At 44.1% G+C, this 9,236-nt stretch overlaps 1 long non-coding RNA gene across 1 annotated transcript in view; it reads right to left on the bottom strand.

Moving 5' to 3' along the window:
• Nucleotides 1–9,236, bottom strand: part of LOC138772466 (uncharacterized) — a 256,638-nt gene that overhangs the window by 128,747 nt on the left and 118,655 nt on the right. Inside the window, exon 3 of the long non-coding RNA XR_011359772.1 lies at nt 7,773–7,812. This is a non-coding gene — a long non-coding RNA (uncharacterized lncRNA). The remainder of the gene's footprint in view (nt 1–7,772; nt 7,813–9,236) is intronic.

Below are 9,236 nucleotides of genomic sequence, written 5' to 3'. Positions count from 1 at the left end.
TGGGTCGGCCGCCTCCAGTGCTTCAGCCTGGGCCTGGTGGTACAGTCACTTTAACAGATTCCCAGACAGGGAGAGATCCTTCATGAGGTAATGACATATTGCTAGGATACATTCTAACTTATAATCAGTGATGGCATAAACTGTGGGACCCCCTCCATCCTAAGAACAAAGGGGTCAGAGTGGAAATTCCCTATGTCCCTTTCACAGTAGCAATCCTGGCAATCCTGTTATTTTGAGGCCTTCTGTATAGGATAGTGCTGATGCCATCTCAACAGAGACCAGAGGGACACTCCGCTGGGTCTGCATTCACATAATGTGTGAAGAACCTTAGATCAGCAAGTGTGTTATCATCATTCAAAAGTGTAAAAAAAAATTAATCCATGGGACATTTTCTCATCTGCATCTTATGTCTCCACACCTGTACCCACAAACAGCAGGCCATCGTATGGTCCATATGTGCCAGAACAGGCCAGTAGGTGCCACAACAGCAGGCTGACCTGATATCTAGAGATGAGCGAATTTTTCAAAATTGTTTGGTAGTCTGGTAGTCAAAAGTGTCTGGTAGGTTCGCCGAACTTTAATGTAAAGTTTGGGTTCTTCTGAACCAAATTGCACTAAAACAGCTAAGAAAAAAAACAAACAAACAAATATGTTTAGCTGTTTTAGAACTGTTCAAAAAATTTGCTCATCTATACTTACCTGTCCGTGTTCCCCAGTCCCCTTCTTCTCTAATGTCTAGTGTCCCCCACATCCTCCTTTGGAGACCAGAGCGACAGGCTGCTCAGCCAATCAGTGGCCGTGACACTGTCTTGTCTCAGTCAATGATTGGCTGAATGGGCTGGAGACATAAGAGACCCGGAGGACGACAACGGTGAGAAAACTTTTTTTTTTTTTTTTAAGATGTGCATCCACCATATTTACGTACTTGTTCTAAACTCTGCAAAAAATTTGGCAAAATACCGAACTAAAACTTCTTGCAAAAGGTACAAATCTCCGATCAGCGAATTTGGTTCACTCATCTCTGTTGAAATCACAAGGGAGGTAAAAATTTTAAAGGGGTTTTACCATGATGGACATGGGGCCACTAATCACTAGAATAAGGGTCCACATTCCCTATTCCGCCGATCTTGATCACACATGAGTGGTGTTTCTTCATTCAGAGTCTGTGGAACTAAGAGGCACTTCACCTTTCCCATCAGCCCCAGTGAAATGAATGAGTGGGAGGGCACGTGTGACCATTACTCCTTTTAGTGTCATCTTCAATGTGGCCATGCAGTTAAGGACGGTTTGTGGTCAACTGGGACCCCAGTGTTGGAGGGGTTGTGATCGGTTGTTTATTATAAGCTTATTGGGGGGGGGGGGGGGCACTCCATTAAAGAACTTCCTAAACAGCTCTAGTCCCAAGTTCTCCTTTTAAACGTTTTGCAATATATTGTGAATCTTAAAAAGAAGGTAATGAGTAATGGGAACCTCGGCAGCGCAGGCTTCAGGAATCTATTCTTAGAGATGTACATATTAGTGAATTTATTCATCATTCTTTAGGGATGACATAAAGTAATGCAAGTTGGGGATTTCCACCAAATGCTTGTCACTCATACATCAGAATACCTGTCTAAACAGGACGCCAGCCCTGACAGCCGTGTATGGAGCAAACACTCAAGACTCGCACTCTGTGCTCAGCTCCTGGCCAGGTAAGAAATGCACCGACCCCCCACGTATGTGATCACACATACAGATGAGGGCTTTATAGCGACGTGTTATACTTACATATCCATAACTATTTATCTGACATAACAGCAATGCTAACGTGAACATTATACCGAACTGCCAGAGTACTCATAATCTTGCATTGCAATACACATCTATGGGATTTTTGGCAATTCCTTTAGCAGCTGATTGTTGGCTTTCGAGCGTCTTCTGACTATAGGTCTACAATCCGTGGTTCCTGTGCAAAAAGTCAAAGTCTTAGGGGAGCCAAAAATCTTGACATTAACATCTTTTGATACATAAAAGATTGTGTGTATTTCCAAATTATTGTGAGCAGGACTCACTTTGAAGTAGCCCACCAAAGGATCTTGGTTAGGGCTGTATTACACGGCCCAATCACCAACGTAAATTGGCATTGGTTTACTGAGCCTATTACACGGCTGGACTATCATGCAAGCGGGGTGCATGGACATTGTTAGCGATGTCCAAGCAGCCCTTGCCTTGAGTGTAAAAATAATAAAATTCCCCGGCATTTTCCTGGCTTCTCCCTGGTCCCGCTGCCACCGTAACAACCTCTCTGAACTGAAAGGCCACTCATGGAATCACTACACTATTATTGTGCAGACAGCGGCCAATAGTTTTTGATCAGGACCAAGAGACACGATCAGCTGATGATCATCGTCATTGGCTGATTATTGTCTTTTATAACATGGATCGATAATCTTCCACATCGGCCTGATTCAGCAGATTATTGCTCCGTGTAATAGGGCCCTTCATCAGCCATGAGCAGCAGTGCATGCAATAGCAGAAACACAGGCTTTGGGCTGTCCACTGGTTTTATAGATGAAACAGAACACTTAAATGGAGTGGTGTTTCCACACGCTGTGGAAAGTTCTTTACACGGTGAGCTGGTAATTTTGTATATTTATGGCATCACCAAAGGATCTTCTATTTGTACTCCCCCTCCCTTATGTGACCTCTGTCTCAGAAGGGAGGGGGAGCACAGAGGAGTGGAGACAGAGTGGAGCAGGCCGTGAGGATTTTCAGCAGCTTCAGGGAGTGAGTCAGGATGAGCTGCAGACAAACGGACCAATTCATGTAATAAAAACCTATTACATACAAGCTTAGATTATGGGTGGGGATTGAACTTGGTTAATTCTTTCTTAACTGGGGTTCTCCTTTAGGACATATAATGTCATAATTAATTGGTATACCAATATTGAAAATTAAAAGTTTCTTCTTGGCCCAGGGTATAGGCTACTGGTTTTAGGAATTGGGGAGAACAAGCAGCAAGGCTCACAAGTTCCTTGCATAGACTTGGTGGGGAAGAACGGAGCAGTCTACATGCTTTTGTTTATCCATGTTTTTACCATTTCCATACCTCACCTGTACAGACACCAGTCCTCATCTGTAGGGTGAACTGGAATTCTAGATATATATGAAGCATGACCTACAGATGTTGGATTTTACAAACCTCTGCATAACTTTTTACAGCCCTCTTCAAAAAGTAAAAAAGTCCTACCATCAGCATCCAAGTGCATAGAATTACTATTGTGCAAGACCATGTCACCTACCGCGGAGTAGGAGATAGCATCAAACTTCCTCCAGACCCTCCTGACACATTGCTAGACACCCCTGTGATTCTACGGCATGACCTCTTGTCCTAGGAGTTCTCACGGCTGACATACATCATATCCTCTCCTCCTGGATTTTATTGGAATAGTCAGAGCATGGCTCACAGATGTTTACGGCACGGTGGTTGGGGTCAGTGTCTACAGTCTGGGTACCCACTGACTCACCTGTTTTGTTGTTCTCTGCATTGTTGCTTAGGGAGAAGGATGGTTGTAAACTCTGAATACCTTAGTAACAATGTTTATAGACTGTTGTGTCCGCCCTGGCTCCCAGCGTACTCTCTAGAGGTGCAGCAGCACTCTCACATCCCGGAGGCCGTGTCCTACCGCATGGCAAAGAATGAAGATCTTGAGCAGTAATATTTTAATCCTTGTGTTCTCCATAAGTAGTTTTTATCAAGGTCAAAAAGGTAAAGTGTTTCATAGAAATAAACTCTGCCAGGACAAGGATATCTGCCAGGTAGATAGAATGAGGTCCACCCAGAACCGTTACATTGTTGGATGGGAGACGGCATAGACTGTGAGTAATCTGAATAAGTATGGGAGACGATGTGCTACCAAGACTCTGCATGACTGCACTGGATGGGTTCATTGGTCGGGAAGATCAAGAACCGCATGAAATTAAATGTTCTTGCATCCCTGATCTTAACAGTTAAAACAACTACATATACAACGTATATATACAGTTTTCTTCTGGTTCAGTGAAGCTGCATGTTAGGACAGGAGACTCGGCAAGGAACTGGCTCCGAGAGTGGAGGTGGAGACTGGGAGCATTCCTCCAGGTAAACGTGTTACACTGCTCTGTGCTTGAAGTGGTTGCAGAATCGGAACATTTCACTGTGTACCCACATAAGCCCTGACAAACAAAGCTTTTCCCCAACCGCAAACATCATCCTGGTCGCTTTGAGGAAAGAAGTAAACAGGACAAGAGAGGCGGAAAGAAGTTCACAAAGAGAGAAGGGACATATTAAAAATATATTCAGATGAGTGTTTTAACCCCGATCATAAAGCAATTATAAACCTTCAATAACTGTTGGCTGGATGATCATTTGTCCTTGTGTTTCCTCCTGTTGGTGGAGAGTTGGGAAGCCCCCATATACCTCATACTGCCAGCAGTAGGGCCAGATGAGTATAGTAGCCTCGAATCGGTTTTCATTTTGCTCCTCTGTCACCTGACCTCCTGGTTTTGACCCCTGATTCTTCTGGTTGTGATGTCTTCTCTTTGATTTCTATTCTGCAGCGGTCAGAACATGACTCGCCACCACATGCTGACCAGGAAGGACCAAGGGTAGATAATGGAGTCTGATGGCAACCCTTGGATCCTCAGTGCCCAGCCAAAAAGATCTTACAGCTTGTATAACCTTGTTCATGCAATATCCAATATTCCTAATCTTTGACAGTGTCATGTCTGGTGTTCACACGACATACAGTGTCGGTAAAATGATACATGTAGTACAGTGACAAAAAGGCAATAAGGTCACAGGTATGTTTTGTCTACGATTTAAGCTCTGCTGCATATACTTTGACAGCAGCTCATAGCAATATGCAGGTTACGGGTGAGTTCCTAAACCTTGGTGACGTGTCCCTGTGACACTAGAATGGAAACTGGAATAGATGTCTGCAACGCCTATGGTGTCAGAGTACATGAGGGCAAATCCTCTACTTAAAGGCCCTTTAAGAGACTTTATCAATAGCCTACCCTCAGGGTAAGCCATTAAAATCTTATTGGTGGGAACCAATGGGTTTGCCGTTTACACTGCTTCCACAATACACAGTGAATGCACGATCAACATCAAATGAACAATTTTTGATTGTTGCCTGCAATTACACAAAAAGATCATCATTTACATTCAAATGATTTTTCACACAATAATCGTCTCATGTAATAGGGCTCTAAGTCTAGCGCCATGTCCCATTTCAGCCAAAGGGGCACCAGGTGAGTAAAACCAATCTAGCATTTCCATCCATGGCTTTGAATTGTTTGACATATGGAAACCTGGCCTAATCATTTATCCTGATGACCCTATGATCTGTCCAGGTTTTTCAGGTGCCAAATTGCCCTCCGCAGCTCCTTAGAGGAGGAATGACACCTGCCATGAGACAGCTACAGAGCGTGCAGGAGAAGGAGTGTGTGAACTGCTGCTGAACCCAATGGGGTTATTACACTTATTAAGGACGTGGGACCTCAGGGACCCAGAAGTGCGGATCATGGGGAATCGGATAAATATAATTATCCTGAATAAAACCGTGGTGTTTGGATAAGCTACTGAGAGGAGTCTGAACGGGCTGAGGCCTGAAGGGGAAGTCCAGGGAGAAGACACTGCGAGGAACGCCAAGAAACAAGTGAAACGTGACATTGAGCCGGCGGTGAAGGATGAGGGCAGATTGTTTACATTACTAATTCATTCCTACATGATGCACTTCTGCCCGGGCTCTACCTAGATCCTGCATTCCCCGCAGTGTCATCAGCAAGGTGTTCCAGGCATTCCTGTTAACTCCTTCCACCGGCAGCAATTTGACTACCTAAAATAGCAGAACAACCAGCTGCCAGCGAGCGGATCACAAACACTGCCCAATCGTGTCAACAAGAAAGCTCATTGATAAACGCTGGCGCGGGAGAGCAACCAATACCGTAGAGTATCTTTGCCCTAACTTTGCACCACCTCTCCGTCCCTCCTCCCCATCCTTTTCATCATTAGGAATGCCCCTAGAACATTTTCTCCATGCTGAACAGTACACAGGTGCCTTAACGATCCAACCCATGTGCCATGCTTATACAGGTGATGAATAGTAGAAAATCTGCCTGGAGCATTCCTAATGGTGAAGAGTGTGCGGAGGAGGGACGGAGAGGTGGTGCAAAGTTAGGGCACAGATACTTTAAGCCACGGCCGTTTGACACAGGGCTGCAAGTTTAAAAGTTGTTTTTTAGGACAATAACTGCATCACCTGCCGAACGGACCCCAGGACAGATCTTGGATTAAAAGCAGCTGACGGTATAAGTAGTTTGGGGGGGGTCAGATTGTAGGTACAGAGTCGCTTTAACCTGCGGCAGCCTGGTGAATACTTTACCGGTCCACACTCCGGCTTGATTCTCGGGCTCCTGGCATCCGGATATCCCGCTCAGCCAATCAGTGGCTGCAATAGGACAGGGCAATGATTGGCTGAGCAGGACGTCAGGATGACGGGAGCCCCAAAAGGGACATCATGCGTGTAGGCTGATCGTTGCCTTTTGAAGAGGTTATCCAGTGAAAATCATTTCACAGGTATCAGAGCAGCAAATTCCCATAGAAAACTTCTCTTGCTCTGGACAGTTCCTGACATGGACAGAGGTGGCAGCAGAGAGCACTGTGTCCCGCAGGACATACAGCAGCTGATAAGTACTGGAAGACTGGAGATTTTTTTTTTTTTTAATAGAAGTTACAAATCTGTATAACTTTCTGAAACCAGTTGATTTGAAAGAAAAAGATTTTCGCTGGACAACCCCTTTAACTTTACCTACTACACCGGACGATAATTGTTTGTGGATAGGGCCTTTAATAGCACAGCACACCACGCTATAGAGTCCAGCTAAATAAAATGTAGTCACTTGCTGACTATGTTCGGGAGGGTAAAGTAAATGATCCTTCTGCAGTGGGCCATGGTATAGGTCCCTATTCCTTTCTGATAGGATGCTGACATATACCGGGATGCACTACAGTGAGGCAGAGTAAACCCCATTATAAGGGCTATTCATAAACCTATCATTGTCTACGTTATTGTGTATAAGCGATTCCTCCAATTTCCTCTAACACTTACGGTCCCCCCAGGTTCTCAGCGGGAATCTTGTATTTTTCTGTGTTATGTTTCCGTTCTATCCTTCCCTTCTTATATGAATAGGAGTCTAATAGGCTGCTGCTAATTCCTCCTCAAGTCACTGATACAACAGGTATACATAGGATTCAGAGTATTCTACTCTCTATATTGCCTTGTTCACGTTTTTGCACATTTCCGCCTCATCCAAGAAAGGAAAACTTGCTGGGTTCCTATGGCTTGCAGTAAGACATGCATGGACCCTTGTGTTTTTATCCAGGAGTAGGCGAGCAGGCATGTGCCACATCTCCCCCCTGTGCCGGCACCTTAGCTGGCTCCCACCTTATTACTTATATCATACTATATCATTTCATACTATATCATATTACTTATATTATACTATATCATATTATATATACTTATTACTTATATACTTATATCAGGAGTAGGCGAGCAGGTGTGTGTCACATCTCCCCCCTGTGTCGGCACCCTAGCTGGCTCCCACCTTATTACTGCATGTGTGTAATGTACACTACTTAGTTAGCACTACCTCTATACACATAGAAGGAGTAGCTATCAGCAGGTGTTTTCGGTGAGGTTGCGTACACCGTGTTTATACAATGAGCTCATAAAATTCCCACGTACCTGCAGATCATGTTTGGTTGGAAAGTGAACCATTCCATTCCTGTAAAGACAGAAAGAAAACACAATGTTATATACAAACAACCAAAAGGATATTCTGTCACCTGAAATAATAAGGAGTGATGTTACTGAACGTCAGCGGGGAGTGGGGGGACCTGAAGCAGACTGATCAGGATGAACAGTGCCGCTCACTTTCTGATTGGCAGGAGAGGTTTTCTACATATCTATATAATTTTCTGACACCAGTTGATTTGAAAGATCTTTTTTGGCTTGAGTACCCCTTTAACGAAACACTATACTCCCCTTTTCTCCTTTACTGTTATGGAAACCCTTCTGTCGTCCCCCACTGATCTCTGCATGTGTTATGTGACCACCGACACATCAGTCCATGAGGCCAAGTGTTCAAGGACCAGTGGGGGGGGGGTACTAGGAAGAATTTGTAATGGTGTCATGGGGCTAACCCTGTGGATGTTTATCGGATGTTAGGGCCCAATACTGTGGAGGAAGCGAGCACCACCGCCAATCTGTCAGATCCTCATCCCCTATTCCACGCGCGCGCGCGGGGGGGGGGGGAATGGTCTTGCGCTCTGCATGAAGCTTATATGACGCAATGGAGCGATAATTCGGCCAATCAATGGTTTAACGACTTTAAGGCAACAATTTTATTTTTATAAAGATCAGCGTTTAGACAAAAAAGATACATTATTTGAAAAAATCGTCATTGCGATCTTTTTAAGATCACTTAAAGGGGAAGTCTGGGCAAAATAATTTTAAGATATGTTATTGCCCAACAAAAGTTATGAAAATTACTAACAGACACTTATTATGGGAAATGCACCTATGGTGCATTTGCCTCACACTTACTACAGCATGGCGTATTCAGGTCTCTGTAAAGCTGGTGATGTCACGTCACATAAACTGCCGCCTCCTGCTACTCCAGTCTGTCCCACCGCTGCAGCAGGTGTTGGCAGTTTATGTGCAGGGAAAAGGCACTCTAGGTGCGTTTCCAATTATAAGTGTCTATTAGTAATTTTCATAACTTTTGTTGGGCAATAACATATCTTAAAATTATTTTGCCCGGACTTCCCCTTTAAGCTCATCTCACATATAGGATAAATATGTGAAAGACTGTTTACACTAAGCGATCTGAGAAGCGAATAACCTACGATGATTTGAGAACATGTTGAAAGACCAAGATGAACGATTTCTCGCTCATTGCTTGATCGTTTGCGGTGTTTACACGAGCAGATTATCGATCAAATGTGATCGTTATCGTGAAAATTCAAACGATAATCGTTCCATGTGAAAGGACCATTAGATTAGTTGGCAGGTGAAAGTATGTTTAGTTTACGGTGACCACTTCAAATCCCCTATGCACATATAGCTCAGCTGCCTGTAAATTTGAATGGGGAGAAGAGACAAAGCCACTTCCAGACTCCTCTATCCAGTAACATGGTGAAATCCAAT

This window comes from Dendropsophus ebraccatus, chromosome 14, assembly GCF_027789765.1.
Source record: "Dendropsophus ebraccatus isolate aDenEbr1 chromosome 14, aDenEbr1.pat, whole genome shotgun sequence".
NCBI classification, from domain to species: Eukaryota; Metazoa; Chordata; class Amphibia; order Anura; family Hylidae; genus Dendropsophus; species Dendropsophus ebraccatus.
Note: the sequence above shows the minus strand (reverse complement) of the source record. Positions and strands in the feature narration are given on the sequence as shown.